The 18,225-nt window shown below is 44.1% G+C and overlaps 1 protein-coding gene across 2 annotated transcripts in view; it reads left to right on the plus strand.

Moving 5' to 3' along the window:
* Window positions 1-18,225, plus strand: part of PTPRG (protein tyrosine phosphatase receptor type G) — a 745,340-nt gene that overhangs the window by 581,601 nt on the left and 145,514 nt on the right. The gene's annotated exons all lie outside the window — the stretch shown is intronic.

Here is an 18,225-nt window from a genome sequence, read left to right on the forward strand (position 1 = left end):
CCTAAAGGAACCAGGTTATCTTGCAGAGGACAGAGGGTGACACCCATTCCTCATCCCCTGATGTTGAAGGGCATTAGAGCCATTATTTGATGGGTAAAGAGCACGCCCATTTATTCCCTGCAAATGGGTCTGGGTTAACAGTAAGCAATTTATTTCTTTTCAGGTACCAGTTTGAATGCACAGGTTATAAATCAAAACATCCTAAGATGTACTGTTCTTATGTGTTGAACTTGCCATTTGTTTCATATCTCTCCTAAAAATATTCTTTCAGTTGTCTTTTCACCTATAAATGTTTGGTTTGCGTCTCAGATCTAGGGAAGCATTTTAAGTAGCCAGACAAGTTATTAAACTTTGCAGCATGTGAGCAAGCGTCATGCCGCTACTAGAATGGAAAAGGCCAGACTACTATTCTGTGCTGCAGACCTCTTATCCTCAGGCATAAAACCAGGAGAGAAAGTAAGATAAATGGGTTCTGTCTTTTCCAACTGGTTTTTATTGGAAGAATTTCCCTGCAACTTTATTATCAGCACTGCATCATTACCTATGACATCAAGATCCTCTAATTTCAAAAGTACCCTTGTCGCAGTGAGGTGTGCAGTCTAGATGTAATGTAATGATTTGCAAAGTTTTAATAATCTAATTAGAATTCCAGAGACGTTGACAGAAATAGCATTAGTAACCATAATAAATCTCCCCTTCACCTCCACAGCTGTGATAAAACATCTTCACACCTTTTTGGGAGGATTGTCTTTAGACATTAGCCAACTCCATAGAGCTTAACAAACATCTTCCCCCTCTCTTTCAGTGAAACTAACACCAGTTGTCAGGGGTCAACTGGAGCAAGTAGGATTTTGGATTAATTGTTCTGTTCTCAAAATTGGTCAGTCATGCAGCAGGTAACAATAATAAACCTACTCAATATAGAAAAATAGGGTTACTAAAAATACCACATAGAGGCTTTCATTTTAAGATAGTTCTGGGCCAGGCGCGGTGGCTTATGCCTGTAATCACAGCACTTTGGGAGGCCGAGGTGGGTGGATCACCTGAAGTCAGGGGTTTGAGACCAGCCTGATCAACATGGTGAAACCCTGTCTCTACTAAATACAAAAATTAGCTGAGCATGGTGGTAGGCGCCTGTAATCCCAGTTACTCGGGAGGCTGAGGCAGGAGAATCACTTGAACCCACGAGGCGGAGGTTGCAGTGAGCCAAAATTGCGCCATTACACTTCAGCCTGGATGACAGAGAGAGACTCTGTCTCAAAAAAAAAAAAAAAAAAAAAGATATGTATTTCCATTGCTTCTTCCCAGTTCTCAGTTTCTGGAAGGGCACTAATCCCATCCTCCATTCTTGAGGGCTCTTACCTCCCAAAGACTCCACCTCATATGATAAACTTGGGGATTAGGATTTCAACATAGGAATTTGGTTAGGGGACACAAACCTTCAGGCGACAGCAGAGGCTGTTACATATGGAAAAACGATATCTGGCTCTGGGAGGGTTGCCAGGATGCCCAGGGTGTGGTTTCAACCCTACCCTCTAACTGGGAAGTCAGACAAGACCTGCAAAATACACTGACCTACAGAGGAAGTTCACTTATTCATTCAGCAGAAATATATTGCATGCCCACGCTGTGCAAACCCAGATTTGGAACACTGATTAAGACAGACACAGGCCAGCTCTCATGGACCTAGAAGGGAAGTGAAGTGCTGCCTTCCTCTCCCACCAGCCTGCCTGGTATGCAGCCCCTCCCAGCTTATGCATTTGCTGTTTCCTCTGTCGGGAGAGTTCTTCCTTTGCTTGTGCCAAGGGTGTCTCCTTCCTATGCCTTCAGGTCTCAGCTCCCATATTGCCTTCTTAGAAAGTTGTTTCTTAAGTATCCTATCAAATTATTCATCCCACCCCACTCCCATCACTCTCTGTTACACCATCCCAGGTTTCTTTCTTCAAAGCACTTACATGTATCTGAAATAACTGTTTGTGTATTTGCTCATATCTCAGATACTTGGGTATCAATTTCCTGAGGGCAGAAAACCATGTTAGTGTGGCATGCTGTGTCTGGCAAATAGTAGGTGCTCAGTATCTTAGCCAAATGACTGAATCAAGTAAGCATACAAATAAATAAGTGAAAATTTCAAAATGTAAAATGGGATGAAGGGAAGGAAGAACTAAAGCCCATGTGGGTTGTGCCTTGATTGGGAAGAAAAAGGAGTAGGAGTATGTCGTTCTTCCAAAAGGGAGTGGAGGACATTAGAAATAGTTTTAAAAAAAACAAAAATAACGTTTGTTGGAGGCCAGGTGCAGTGGGTCATGCCTGTAGTCCCAGCACTTTGGGAGGCTGAGGTGGGTGAATCGCTTGAACCCAGGAGTTCAAGACCAGTCTGGGCAACATGGCAAAACCTTGTCTCTGAAAAAAAAATACAAAATTTAACCAGGCATAATGGTACATGCCTGTAGTCCCAGCTACTTGGGAGGCTGAGGGGGGAGGATCACCTGAGCCCAGGAGATTGAGGCTGTAGTGAGCCTTGATCATGCCAACCTCCAGCCTGGGTGACAGAGTGAGACTCTGTCCCCCTCCCCCAAAAAAAAGCTTTTGTTGGAGCTAGAAGCATTTCAGTTGAAGGTCCTGTGAGGGATTTGAATGATCTATTAATTTGAAGGAACATAAATAATCATGTCCTTCACAGTCTCTGGCTTGGGAACAATGATAGAGATATGTAAAGAGAAAAATCAATATGGATTTCTATTGCAGTTCAGAAATGACTTTTATTTCTTCAGCTCTGGTAGTCATATATTAGAATGTTAATTTCTCATTAATTTTTTTTAAACAAGAAGCATCTTAAGTGTTTCTTCAGCTGAAATGTGAAGGAATAACCTGATCATATCAGCCAACTGTATTTGACAGTTGGTCATTAGGGTCCTCTGTTAAGCAGACACCAAGGTGGAATTTGAAGTGCAGGAAAGATTTTTGGCAAGGAAGGACTGCCTGGGAAGGATCAAATAGAGAAGGACCAGGGGTTGGTGGGGAGAGCGTTTGGGCCATGCATGGTGCAGTTCTGACACCTCTGCAAGGAGAGAGGTGAGCTAGGAGGACTGGCTGAAGGCAGCTCTAAGGAAGTCTTTGCCAAGCTATCAGAGAGCCCCAGAGCAAAGACTGCCCCTGAAAGGAGTCCTGTGTTGGCAGGAATGGCCCAGCTCTTGTTCCCCACCATGTATTGTCATTGGCTGGAGCCTCCCAGCAAGAATAGCCTGATTGTAGACGCTGGGCAGATCCTGGAGGTGCAGCTGCTGCAGGCTGTCAGCTCAACAAGCTCCTCACAGCAGCTTGTCTCTGGAAGGGGGAGAGATCTCAGGGGTGCATGCTTAAGAGTGGCACAGAGCTTCACATCTCTTTCCAGAGGCACCTTCCTAATCACACTCCCATAGTGCTTGCTCAGAGATTCTTACAAACAGTCCTGGCTCATTTTGTCCATAGTTACTGAGTACCTAATCTCAGTACACCATGAAGCTAGGCATTGAGACATGGACCTATCCTCACCACATTTGCATATGCTTGGTAGAGATGTACAATTAAGTATGTAATGATGTTAAAGTCTGGGAAGCAGCACGCTAAACTCAAACTTGGATGATTGGAAGTGTCTCAAACCAACTGAACATTAAGACCTAAAGAGTGCATGGAGATTGTCCAGGCAGAGAAGTGATGCAAGCAGGACCAGTATACATGAAGGTGTCTGTTGGTAAGAGAGGATGTAGTATCTTTGAGGCTTGGAGAATGGTGACTGATATGGTTTGACTGTGTCCCACCTAAATCTCATCTTGAATTCCCACGTGTTGTAGGAGGGACCCAGTGGGAGATACTTGAATCATGGGGGCAGGTCTGTCCTCCGCTGTTCTTGTGATAGTGACTCTCACAAGATCTGATAGTTTTAAAAAGGGGAGTTTCCCTGCACAAGCTCTCTTCTCTTGTCTGCCGCCATGTGAGACATGCCTTTCACCTTCCACCATGATTGTGAGGCCTCCCCAGTCACGTGGAACTGTGAGTCCATTAAATCTCGTTCTTTTGTAAATTGCCCAGTCTTGGGTATGTCTTTATCTGCAGCGTGAAAATGGACTAATACAGTAACATTGCTTCTCTAATGCTTTTCTAGGGAGATACAGCCTAGAAACCTCTTGACCACATGAAGTGCTGTGTCTTATGTGTTCATTTTTCTAGGCAAATTTTGATTTTTACAAACTCAAGAGCATATAAATAGAATGGAGTGAGGTGATTTGCCATTGATTCTGGTCCCATCTATCTACTCATGGAGTGATAGATGGAAGCACTAAAATGTATCTAAATCAAGTATTTTATTTGCCCTATTATCAACATCCACTGGAGAAGAAAGACTTAGGGAAAGATTGTAAATCCTATTTACTGTATTGGTTCAGTCATTAGCAGCACTTTTTGTATATAAGAACCAGCAGTTGCAAGTGGCCGTTTCTGATAAAAATACTGGTTGCTAAGAACTTAGTCTAGTTCTGATGGTTTAAAATCCATTTTTCAAAAAAATCCTGTTTGTGAATCAGTGTAAAAATGTAGTCTTCTAAGTGAGAGGCATGAGGTCAGGTGAATATGGCAGATGAGGCAAAACTTTGCAGCCCAATTTATTCAACTTTTAACGCCTTAGGTTGTGCAACGTGTGGTCAGGCGTGCTCGTAGAGAAGAATTGGGCCCTTTCTGTTGACCAAAGCTGGCTGCAGTTTTCAATGCATCTCATCAAATTGCTAAGCATACTTCTCAGTTGTCATGGTTTCGCCAGGATTCAGAAAGCTGTAGTGGATCAGACCAGCAGGAGACCACCAAAGAGTGACCATGATCTTTTTCTGGCACATGTTCGGCTTTGGGAAGTGCTTTGGAGCTTCTTCTCAGTCCAGCCACAGAGCTGGTCATCGCCCGTTGTCATATGAAATCCACTCTTTGTCACATGTCACAGTCTGATCGAGAAATGATTCATTGTTGTTATGTAGAATAAGAGAAGATGACACTTCAAAATGACATTTTTTTTTTTAATTTTTGCTCAACTCATGAGGCACCCACTTTTCGAGCATTTTTACTGTTCCAATTTGCTTCAAATGTCAAACTACTATAGAATGGTTAACACTGAGTTCTTTGGTAACCTCCTTTATAGTCGTAAGAGGATCAGCTTCAATGAATTGCTCTCAACTTGTTGTTGTCAACTTACGCTTCTCATCTTCAAGGCTCTTGTCTCTTCTGCAGAACTTCTTGGACTACTACTGCACTGTACGTTCATTAGCAGTTCCTGGGCCAAATGCGTTGTTGATGTTGTGAATTATCTCCACCGTTTTATGGCCCATTTTGAACTCGAATAAGAAAATTGCTCAAATTTGCTTTTTGTCTAACGTCATTTCCATAGTCTAAAATAAATATAAAATAAACAGCAAGTGCTAAGTCATTAGCAAAAACACAAAGCAAGAAATAGGTGCATTAAAATGATGTATAACATAACCATATTTATTGAAGAATGCATTCCAATATCATTGTTGCAAATTTGAACAGTACAAAACTACAGTTCCTTTTGCACCAACTTATTTGCATCAACGGTTTTACCTAACTGATCCGTGTTAAGAAATATGTGTGGGGCAGGCATGGTGGCTCATGCCTATAATCTCAGCACTTTGGGAGGCTGAGGCAGGTGGATCACCTGAGGTCAGGAGTTTGAGAATAGGCTGGCAAACATGGTGAAACTCCGTCTCTACTAAAAATACAAAACTTAGCCAGACATGGTGGCACGCATCTGTAATCCCAGCTACTTAGGAGGCTGAGGCAGGAGAATCACTTGAACCCGGGAGGCAGAGGTTGCAGTTAGCTGAGGCCACGCCATTGTACTCCAGCCTGGGTGACAAGAGCAAAACACTGTCTCAGGAAAAAAAAAAAAAAAGGTATGCGCATTATACGTCGCTTCTCGTCCTTTCGGCTAAGATCGAGTGTATGTGCATTGTGTCCTGTGTCAGTTAAAAGGCATCTGTTTTTTCTTTTCATGTTGCTGGAATACATAATTTCTCTTCCTTTTTATAGTACTCACCCCAGGAAAATTCAGCAGGCTATTTGTGTACATACGCATATACTGTCAAAAGGCCTCAAAACATCATCCTCTTGTGTCAGTCCTCTGAAACGGACCACTTTTGTATTCCTGATAGGAAACTTGCCTCTGGTGATTGCTTGGTATTTTATCTGCTTGTCCTCTTTTCCCACCCCTCCCCCACTGTCACTTTCCTCTCCTGGAGAATATATCATCTTAGTGAGGTGTAATAGGCTTTGTTTTCTTTTTGTTGTTGTTGTTTTTTGAGACGGAGTCACTCTGTCGCCTAGGCTGGAGTGCAGTGGCGCGATCTCTGCTCACTGCAAGCTCCACCTCCTGGGTTCACACCATTCCCCTGCCTCAGCCTCCCCAGCAGCTGGGACTACAGGCGCACACCGCCACGCCTGGCTAATTTTTCGTAATTTTAGTAGAGACGGGGTTTCACTGTGTTAGCCAGGATGGTCTCGATCTCCTGACCTCGTGATCCGCCCACCTCAGCCTCCCACAGTGCTGGGATTACAGGCGTGAGCCACTGTGCCCAGCCTAGGCTTCGTTTTCTTTCATAGGAAATGTGAGGGGGATAGTCAGAAACTGCCACAGACAGTGGCTCACACTCATAATCCCAGTACTTTGGGAGGCTGAGGTGGGTGGATCACCTGAGGTCAGGAGTTCGAGACTAGCCTGGTCAACATGTTGAAACCCTGTCTCTACTAAAACTACAAAAATTAGCCAGGCATGGTGGCGGGCACCTATAATCTTAGCTACTCGGGAGGCTGAGGCAGGAGAATCACTTGAACCTGGGAGGCGAAGGTTCCAGTGAACCGAGATCACACCACTGCACTCCAGCCTGGGCAACAGAGGGAAATTCTGTCCCCACCCTCCCCCAAATCCCCTGCCAAAAAAAAAAAAAGAGAAATTGCCACAGACACAACAAAATCTTCTGCTGGTCAAAGCTAGACAGCTGCTCTCTCTCTGTCTGTCTTCCCTTCCCTGGCTCTTCCAAGAAAGCTATCAGTGAAAGGACAAATAAATTATCACCTGAGAACTCGCTTCTATTAGTATCACAAAATGAGGCTCTTGCAAGCTTCTCTTGTCAAAACACGGCAGTGGCAGTTGTGACTATGACAAGATTAAAACTTTCCTTGCCAGACCAGCTTTCTCATGTGACTAGTTTGTTCACTCGACTCACCTTTGGGGGTCTCCTTCCACCTTTTTGCCCCTGCCCTGGGATACTCATCATCTCCTCACCAAATCTAAGGACAAAGTCCTAGAATAGCTATTGTCACTCCTGGCCTCTAGCAAAAAGGGAAGAAATAACAGTGAATTTGAAAATATGCATTGACTGCCCTGCCAAGCATTTCCAGAGAGTGGTGAAAGCTGTCTAAGAAACTCCACATCGTTCATCTTTCCATATTCCACCTGCTGGGACTGAGGTTTCTATAGTGAAGAGTAACAGAGCGTCATCTTCAGACCAGTCCTCTGAATTCCTTCTAGAACAGTGGGTCGGCTTCATCTTATACAGTTGCTGTTGCATCACCAGCCACACATTCACTGTTTTAAAAGAAACCAGCCCCAGGGTATGGTGCTGCCTGCACTGTTCCCCTGCTGGGGATGCACTTGGTTCCACCCCTTCAGAAAACCCTGTGCCTGTTTCTGCTGAGGTTACACATGCACCCCGCCCTCTGAGCCAGAAATGCCACACTTAAGTATATCCCCAAGAAAAATATCAACAAAAGACTTGTGCATATGAGCCTTATTCATAATAGCCACAAACTGGAAACAGCTTAAATGTCCATCAGTGGGAACATAGATATAGAAGTTGTAGACTATTCATACAGTGGAATATTATGCAGCACTTACAGATAATGAACTATGGAGTCACTCAAAAGCAAAACAGTGCATAGTACATGATTCCATTTATATAAAGTGTGAGAACAGGTCCATCCACAAAATTAATCCATGGTGATGAAAGTCAGAATAGTGGGGTGGAGGGGCCAGGTGTGGTGGTTCATGCCTATAATCCCAGCACTTTGGGAGGCCAAGGCGGGCAGATCACCTGAGATCAGGAGTTCAAGACCAGCCTGACCAACATGGTGAAACCCCGTCTCTACTAAAAATACAAAAATTAGCCAGGTGTGGTGTTATGCACCTGTAGCGGGAGACTGAGACAGGAGAATCACTTGAACCCGGGAGGTGGGGGTTGCAGTGAGCTGCGATTGCGCCACTGTACTCCAGCTTGGGTGAAAGAATGAGACTCAGTCTCAGAGAACAGTGGAGTGGAGGAATATGTTGAATAAAAAGGAACCTGAGGAAATTTTCTTGGGTGATAAAAATATTTCTCTATCTTGATCTATAGGATGATTGTACAGGCATAATATAAAAATTTGCCATGCGGTCCCCTTAGATTTCTTCATTTGACTGTTTGAAAATTAAAGAATAACCCATATATATTACACATTAATTTCCCAAATATATTGCATCCACAAAGCTTAAAAAAATTAGCAGCATGTACCAAATAGTCAAATATTAAAAATCTTGACAGTGTCAAGTGTTGGCAAGGATGTGAATACAGGAACTCTCATGTTGTTGGTAAGAGGATAACTAGTATGATCACTCTTCAGAAAATAGTTTGGCAGTATCTAGTAAAATGAATCTAAGAGATACCATTTCTATGTATGTCCCCTAGAGAAACTCATATATGTGTCCCAAGAGATGTATAGACCAGGCGCAGTGTCTCACAGCTGTGATCCCAGCACTTTGGAAGCTGAGGCAGGCAGATCACTTGAGCCCAGGAGTTTGAGACCAGCCATGGCAACATGGTGAAACCTTGTCTCTACAAAAAGTAAACAAAATTAGCCAGGCATGGTGGCACCCACCTGTAGTCCCAGCTATTTTGGGGACTAAGGTGGGTGGATCACTTGAGCCCAGGAGGCAGAGGTTCAGTGAGCCAAGATTGTGCCACTGCACTCTAGTCTGGGTGACAGAGCGAAACCTGGTCTTCAAAAAAAGAAGACATGTGGCTGGCCGCAGTGGCTCACGCCTGTAACCCCAACACTGTGGGAAGGCGAGGTGGGTGGATCGCTTCAGGACAGGAGTTCGAGACCAGCCTGGCTAACATGGCGAAACCCTGCCTCTACTAAAAAAATATACAAAAATTAGCTGAGTCTGGTGGTATGGACCTATAATCCCAGCTACTTGGGAGGCTGATGCATGAGAATCACTTGAACCCGGGAGGTTGAGGCTGCAGTGAGTCAAGATTGCACCACGGCACTCCAGCCTGGGTGACACAGCAAGACTCTGTCTGAAAGAAAAAAAAGAAGATGTGGGCAAGAATGTTTGTGTTGGTGTTTTTCCTAATTACCCAAACCTAGTAATGCCTCAGGTGCCCATCATTGGCAGGCTGAGTAAAGATGACCTGGTGCGGTCGTAGAAGAGAACATTTCACCACGATGGGAAGGAATGGCCCACTCAACAATATGGGTGCATCCGAGATTGGTAAAGTTAAGCAAAGGAAGCAAGATTCTGAAGAAAACATTGTGCGTTCCCAAAGATAAACTTCAAAACATGAGAAAACCTAACCGTTATTGCTTCGGAGTGCATATGTAGGTGTTAAAACTAAATAGGAAACCCAAATGATTATTTCAAAATGGGGATGGTGGTGACTTCCCGGGGGTGGATGAGAGAGTGACAAGGGGCTGGCTGGGTAGGGGGAGGCAAGGTCTTCTCGTGTTCTGAGTGTTGGTCACATACCCACACACCAGGGCTCACTTCAGGATCATTTTTCGACAGTACATTGATGTTTTGCACACCTTTCTGCATGGGTGTTATATTTCACAATCAAAGAAGACAATGATTAACATTAGAAAGGAAGAGATTCAGACATTGCTTTCCTCTGGGACGCATCAAGTTCCAAGCGGCCTCACGACAAGCAAAAGAGAGTGACAGCACTTTTTAAAAAAACTTTTTACCATAACTACCCCTGACAGGCTGTGTGTTCTCTCCACAAATTGATTACAGGCCAATGAAAGAACTGTGCCTGCTTGGAATTGTATCATTAAGAGGTGACTCTGAAAGCAAATATCTCCTTGTGGAGATTAGAAACAGGAAATGAGAAACAAAGGGGATGGGGTGTCAAGTGACAAGTTTAAACACAAAGGGTGCCTCACTGCTGCTGTGCCGGGTCATGCTTGCTCTGTCTGCTTAGCCCAGCAGGCATCACTACATACTCCAGAAACCCTCAGAGATACAACCACCACGGTCCCCATCATATAGAAAGGCAAGCAAAGCAGTCACAGGCTGGGCGACTTGCCCCAGGGTCACATCATGAGAAGTGACCCAGCCCAGAGTCTAACCAAGGTCTTCCTGACTTCAGACTGGCTCTCCTGACTCCAGGTCCTCTCCCGCTCAGATCCCTGTGAGGCTCCCCACCTACCTTTTTCCATCTTGATTGAAACTCATCATATGGGTTTTGTTGAAGGGGGCAAGTGAAGACATACTGAACAGGACCATAATCTGTCACTGTCACTCTGACACCATTGTGACTATCCCTGTGGTCCAAAAGCTTGAAATAAGCCATCTGAGGCCAAATGGCTGAAGTTGCTGAAAATATCTTTTGTGGACTTTGGAAGAAGAGGACAAATGCTAGAACAAGGGACTTTTGGGAAAAATGACTCCTGAGGCAGAAATGTCATTATAATCCAGTAGCAAGAAAATGGAGCAGAACTGAGTTGCTGTGAGGGGTTCTTGCCTGTTTGTGTGTGTGTGAACCACCAAGCTCCCTGAATCATAGCATCCACCCATCCTTCCATCAACTGACTGCCTAACGTGCTGAGGGTAAAATGAACAAGATTTCCCTTGTCCTTGGAAAAATTTTAGTCTCATGAAGAATTTTTTTTTTTTTTTTGCTCTTGACTTTATTGGTGCAAAGACTAATGTTACTTGCATGCAGAGTAATCTCACGTTGAACCTTCGGAATGAACTTTATTAAAGGTCTCCATTATGGAATACTTTTAAAGAAATGGAATTTTGTTGTTTTTCACTTGAAGTTGGACTCTTAGGAACACAACTGAACAAGGTTTCTAGAGCAGTACTTCAGAATTTGGGCTGGCCTGGGTTTGAATTCTGGCTCTCCAACTTGGGAGCTGTGTGACCCCAGTACAAATTACTGAGCCTCTCTGTCCCCGAGTTTCTGCCTTGTAAAGTGAGGATAATGAAAGTGCTTATCTCATGAGTATTATTGCTAAATGCGTTCAGACAGGGACAGCACAGGGAAGAAGGCATGCCTGGTATGTGTTCAGCGCCCTCTAAATCAGTGATCAGCAAACTCTAATCTGCAGACCAAATCCAGCCCGCTGCTTGTTTCTGTAAAGTTTCATTGGAACACAGCTGCACTCATTTGTTTACATATCATCTATGGCTACTTTTGCACAACAATGGCAAACTTGAGTAGTCGTGACAGACACACTGGCCTGCACCGCCTTATGTATTTAATCTCTGGCCCTTTAAAGAAAATGTTTGTCAATCCTACCTCATCTAAACGGTAGCTATTACAGCAGCTCTACTAATAATGTTGCCTTCACCCAGTAATTTGTTTATGTTGGGACAATGTAAATACCCACTCAGGTCATTACTTACCACTTGCTAGGCTTTACAGACACAGATTTCAGTTTTCATTTTGCTGATATCATCACATTTCAACTGAATTAATGAGGATTCTGTTTTAATGTTTAACTTAAAGAAATCCTCCAAATTATTTTCTCCCTTTCGAATGGGAAAACCAATGCTGTATTATCTATAGCTCACTGATCATTTTGAACATCTTAACATGCGACAGAGTTTCTCGTTTGAAGTTTGTGTTTCCAGCATTTAATTACATGGAACTTTCCTGAAATGTGCTATAAATATGCAACGCCCTGATCTTGGCTAATTGGCTCATGTCTGTTAAGGATCTAGGAAGGACTGATGCTTATCAGAACATGTTTGATCTCAAAATCTTCTAGAAACAGGCACACTTAAGCCATTTCCACCGTTTCCTGGATTTCAGTGCATCAAAACCACCACCATAGATGTAAGTTATTTCCACTTCTTTTCTTAGCCAGGAAATGAGATGCTGTGCGACTTCTATTTTATCACTACTAGTATTGTTAACAATAATGTTAAGACATAAAAAGACTTCAAAAGTGATTCCTTTTAGATTAGGTTTGAATGTGAGGCCAGTTCTCATTCAGCCTGCCTTGTTTGTCAGTATTTTATCATTTGAACAGGATTATGGAAATCCAGGGAAATGCCCTTTTCCTGCTTGTTTCAGTGGGATGTGAAGAGCAAACAGAGCTCTTAAAAAGATACCTCCATTTGCCTGCTGCAAAAGTGCCTGCTAAAGTGCTTGCGACTACCGTGTGTGATTTTCTTACCCTGCTTGCATGCTCTATGTATGCTACCTCGGTGTAGGAGAGACAGACACTATTGCATAGTGGGTTTGAAATCCAGTTGTGTTACAACCTGAACAAATCACTTCACCTCTTTGTGGCTCAGTTTTCTCAACTGCATCATGAGGTAATACTAATACCAGTCTTACTGGTTTATCCTGAGGATTCAGTGACTTACTGTATATAACTATGCCTGGCATATGGTAAGCACTCAGTGATAGCTGTCACCACTGCCACCAACCCCCCCCCACCCCCCCCGCCCATCATCATCATTATTGTTGTCACTTGTGGACTTGAATATGGAAACCACGTGATGACAGGAAATGACTGCAGAGTTCTGGGTTCTGCCACCATCACTACCCTGCTAGTAAAATAGAACGCATATTGCTCGGTTTAGTTGGGCCACACAAAATAAAAATGATGAAGATGATGATGATGACGACGATGATGATTTGGGTAGCCAGTTTCTTTTGAGGTCAGGGGAAAAGGTAGTGGACAAAGAACCAGGAAGTGGGTGAAAGGAAGAAGCAGTAGCCTCTCTGCTTCTGCAACTGGTAACCTCTGTCTGTCTACCTGGACGTTCTATAAATACAATCTTACTGAATCCCAGTGGCACCACAGTGAGGTAAGAATTCTTAATCCCATTTTATAAATAGGTAAAGTGAGGTTTTAGAGAGAGGAGCGAATGTATCTTGGCCATGCAATGGAATAGTGATTTGAACCCAGTTGTGTTAAACTCTGAATCACACTTCTTTCTGCTCTGCTGGGCCAGCTTCTAAGTCCCAGCATTGACTAACTTTCTGATTATTGTCAAAAGCACTTAACTCTTGTATATCGTGATTTTCCTTTGTGAATTAGGTCATTGACTGAGCATCAAAAGGAAACTAAAAGAATGTACACGTCATGTCAGTTACGGCCACCAGAACCCTGTAAGGGAGAAAGGCAATCAATGAAACTGTTCAATGATAATATTGGGTTTTTGTCACCATATGACTCTATATAATTTAAATGTCATGTTCATTTCCTTAATTGTTGACAAGACTGCAGTCTTTATGTGCTTTCTCTTTGGAAATATTAAGGTCAACATACATTTTATTTAAACATCAACCCGTAAATCAAAATGCTGCCCTTGGTCAACTGAAACCTCTAATAAAGTTGGAGGAGGCTAGATGTCTTTGAACCCAGTGAGGTGGCTGTTTCATGACCTCGGATTGCTCTTCTCCGGGTGCTTGAAGATAGGGATCTGATTAATAAGGTGGGCTCTCTCCCTCCCAGGCCACCTGGTTCAGACCCCACAGCACTAATTATTCATGCCATAGTATAGGCCCCTGGGATTTTCTCTGGACTGTGCCTGTAGGGAAGGCCATGAGGCATGCATTTAATCCTCTGCCTGCTGATGGAGAGTTTCACAGGCAAAAGTAAATTCCACACCTCCACCACTGCATGGAGTTGACCCTGTTCATGCTCACATGTATTGCCTGTTGCTTTTTTAAAAAAATACCCTGCCCTCATATAGGAGTGCAGGGGTTGGCAAAATTTCTCTGTAAGGGGACTGATAGCAAGTATTTTAAGCTTCGTCAGCCATATATTCTCTGTTGTAACTACTCAGCTCTGCAGTGGTAGCCTGAAAGCAGCCGTAGACAATGCATAAGCAAATGAGCACACTATGTACCAATAGAACTTCATTTACAAAAGTAGACACTAGGCCAGATTTGGCCCGTGTACTGTAGTTTGCCCACTTTTGACTTGGAGATATGTCATGACTTAGTTTGGTCAATTTCTTTTCGCCATGTATAAAGGACCTACTTTATAAAGTGCTGCATTGGGTGCTGGGGATAAAGCCAGGAGGCATGATCTTGCTGTAACAGAGCCTACAACCTGTCAAAGAGACCATGTTAGCCAATCACACAGATTGAGACCCAGGTCTTAACAACCTGTGACCTTGGGTAAGTTCTCAGCCCTCACTAGGATATTGATTCCTACTTCACAGGGTTATGAAGCTTCACTTAGAGAAAGGCCACACCAGGGCCTGGCACCCAGTTTCTGAACCATAAGTGTGAACTGGGAAAAGGAGGCAAACTGAGGCAAATTCCACAGTGTGGAATGGAGTCTTGGGTTGCAGGTCAGTGAAGGGTAAACTGAGGCTAGAGAACCCAGTTAATGTAAACAGATGAGAGTCAATGCTGCTGCTACCTGGCCCTATGAGCACCTTTACTGTGGTCACATAAAGCAACAAGCTCTAGACCTGGCTTCTACCAGACTCAGAAAGTTGACGGGGCCCTTTGTTGTGAGTCCTACTGAATAATGTCAGTATCTTAGTCAATCAGTTCTGCGACTCTCATGTCTTCATATTTTAACAACTCTAAAATTGAGATGCATCTTTGAGTTCATATCAAATCATTGTTTAATTAGCAACATGTAACCTTTACTAGTGGTATTGGAATAATGATGCATCTTACGATTGGTTATTTAAAATATATCAACTGCTACTGTGCTTGCTTGTTTGTTTCTTCATTCTCTTTTCACATAATTATTAGGCACCTACTGTGTTCTGGGGAAGTGTTTTAGCTGTTGGATATATGTACAGGCAAGGTCTTTGCTCTTGTGGAATAATCAAGCTGTTGCAGGAGACAGTAAACAAAGGAATGCTGGAAAGGAAATGAAGGTGTGATGCAGAAAGTTAATAGCAGGCCAGGCGTCGTAGCTCCTACCTGTAATCCTAACACTTTGGGAGGCTGAGGCGGGCAGATTGCCTGCGGTCAGGAGTTCAAGACCAGCCTGACTAACATGGTGAAACCCCATCTCTACTAAAAACACAAAAAAATTAGCCAGGCGTGGTGGCGCACGCCTGTAGTCCCAGCTACTCGGGAGGCTGAGGCAGGAGAATTGCCTCAACCCGGGAGGCAGAGGTTGCAGTGAGCCGAGATCGTGCCATTGCACTCCAGCCTGGGTGACAGAACGAGACTCCGTCTCAAAAATAAATAAAATAAATAAATAACAGAGAAAACATACTGAGATGGGGGGCTCAGGCAGTGGCATCTGAGCCCAGACATGAAGGATGAAAAGGAATCATCTCTATGGAGGGTGGTGGGAGGGGAAGCATTCCAGGCAGAGGGAACAGCAAGGTGAGGAGGCAGGTAGGTGGTCAGCAAGAGAGAGAGAGGAAAATACAGGCTGCAGAGGTAGACAGGTCATGTGGGGCCCCATGGCCACCATGAGGAGTTTGGATTTTATTCTAAATGAAGCAAGAAGCCACTGGAAAAGTTTAAGCTGGGCAGTGTCAGGATTAGTTTTACGTTTAAAAAACTAAAAGAGGCTGGGTGTGGGGACCCACGCCTGTAATCCTAGCACTTTGGGAGGCCAAGGCAGACAGATTGCCTGAGCTGACTCAGGAGTTTGAGACCAGCCTGGGCAACATGGTGAAACCCTGTCTCTGCTAAAAATACAAAAAATTAGCCAGGCGTGGTGGCTCGCCTGTAGTCCCAGCTACTCAGGAGGCTGAGGCACACAATCACTTGAACTCAGAAGGTGGAGGTGGCAGTGAGCTGAGGTCACGCCACTGCGCTCCAGCCTGGGGGACAGAGCAAGACTCCGTCTCCACAAAAAATAAAATAAAAAGCTAAAAGAGTTGCCTAGTCTTCAGTGAGATTTCCTCACCTGATCCTGCAGATGAGGACCCCAGAGCCCAGGGATCCAGAATGAGGGTGGTAGAAAGATGGGCGTAGAGAGATCCAGATACCCTTCCCATGTCACACACGGTGCGGCTGTGGTCCAGCCTCTTTCCTTGTAAACCTTGTTTTCCTCTCATGTATAAGATGAAAAACTAGTGTCTTTGAGACCTCGATTTCCCCATCACCCAATCATAACTTCAGTCTTGTGCCTGTTCCTTAAAATCATTTACTGTGAAGCCTTGCAGATGGCCCTACTTTGCAAACAGGACAGCCCCATTCCCACGCTGTCATTCCCATTTCATCCTCCTTATTGATGACAGAAGGATGACATGCTTTGATCATCAACACCCCGCTATAGAGAGCAAGTATTTTTGCTTGTATTTGGATCATAAAATTAACTCCCTCTTGTCTCCCCCTAGGGAGGCCTCTGCTATCATCTTTTTTTTTTTTTTTTTTTGGAGGCAGAGTCTCACTCTGTCGCCCAAGCTGGAGTGCAATGGTGCAATCTTGGCTCACTGCAACCTCCGCCTTCCCAGTTCAAGCGATTTTCCTGCCCCAGCCTCCCGACTAGCTGGGACTACAGGAGCACGCCACCATACCTGGCTAATTTTTGTATCTTTAGATGGAGTTTGCCATGTTGGCCAGGGTGGTCTCAAACTCCTGACCTCAGGTGACCCACCCACCTCGGTCTCCCCCAAAGTACTGGGAATACAGGCATGAGCCACTGCGCCCGGCCGTCTTTGTTCTAATCTAATACCTTCTCACCTCCCTGATGCCTTCTGGATTCTCACCCTCAGCCTCTTTATTTCCTCCCAACTTGCCGTTTCTCACCCCTGTGTTTGGCAGGCCCTCCTGTCACACCTAAGACTCCTCCCAGGTTACACACTACATTCATGGCCGGTCTAGACTTAACCCAGAGCTGCTGATTCCATGTCTAGTGTTTTACTCAGTTGTGTCACCTCTTCTCAATTTTGAATGTAATTATCAATTGTACTTACCCAACAGCTGATTGTTTCCCCCTCAAACCTGGGAAGTTTTGGACTGTTGATCTTTTCCTTCTGTTTTCCCTCCTGCTTACTTCACTCCAACCATTTCTTTATAAACCAGGCAGAGTCCCTCTGCACTGACTTTTCTCCCTTCCCGGAGTGTTCTTCTCCCCATGTAGCCACGTCGCTCACTTCCTCACTGCCTTCAGGCTTTCAATCAAATGTTTCCTTCTCAGTGATCCTGCCCTTGAAATTGCTATCTGCAAAACAGAGGTCAGGGTAGACCTCATTTAGAAATGGTGATTCAAATATGACGAAGTTGCTAACAGCTGCAGAATATTTGGTCCAAAACCAGCCATGAATGGAGTAATGAAGAACTGTTCTGGACAGAGTGAAAAGCCTGTGCAAAGGCCCTGGAGCAGTGCGCTCATGGGACAGCAAGGAGGCCAGTGTGGCTATACCTAAAAATCAGAAAGTAGAAGTGAACAAGGCTGCACAGGATGTAGGAACCCTTTGATACAGTCCTTGTAGAAAGTGGCTAGTCAGGTGTTGTCCTGAGACCAGCAGCATCTGTTTTATTAAAAATATAGAATCTCAGCTCTCACCCCAGATCTACTGGATCAGAATCTGCATTTTAACAAGCTTCGCAGATGATTTGCATGCACATTGAAGTTTGAGTGGCACTGTCATAAATCATCTTTGATTTCTAATGACTTAATGCCCAGTTCTTTCCACTATCCACTCCTTCCTTCCCTCCTTACATAACACCAAGCAGAGGCTAGCACTGCCCCAGTGATCTTAGGCATTTAAGGAAAAGTTAATTGCTTTTCCTCTAAAAAAAAAAAAAATGTTGTGGGAACCCTGAAGAAACCAAATAATCATTGGGCTAAAAACAGAAGCTTGGGCTTTCATACACTTTCCTAAAATTAATTGGTCCTTTGTTTAGGGAATGCTTCAGGTTTTCTTCCCCTAGAAACTACCACATCCTGTCCAAATACCTTCCAGTCTTCCAGTGTAATACATTGTTTATTGGGGTCTGTGTGAGTGGGTGTTCAGTGCATTTCCAC

This window comes from Macaca mulatta, chromosome 2 (genome assembly GCF_049350105.2).
Source record: "Macaca mulatta isolate MMU2019108-1 chromosome 2, T2T-MMU8v2.0, whole genome shotgun sequence".
Taxonomy (NCBI): domain Eukaryota; kingdom Metazoa; phylum Chordata; class Mammalia; order Primates; family Cercopithecidae; genus Macaca; species Macaca mulatta.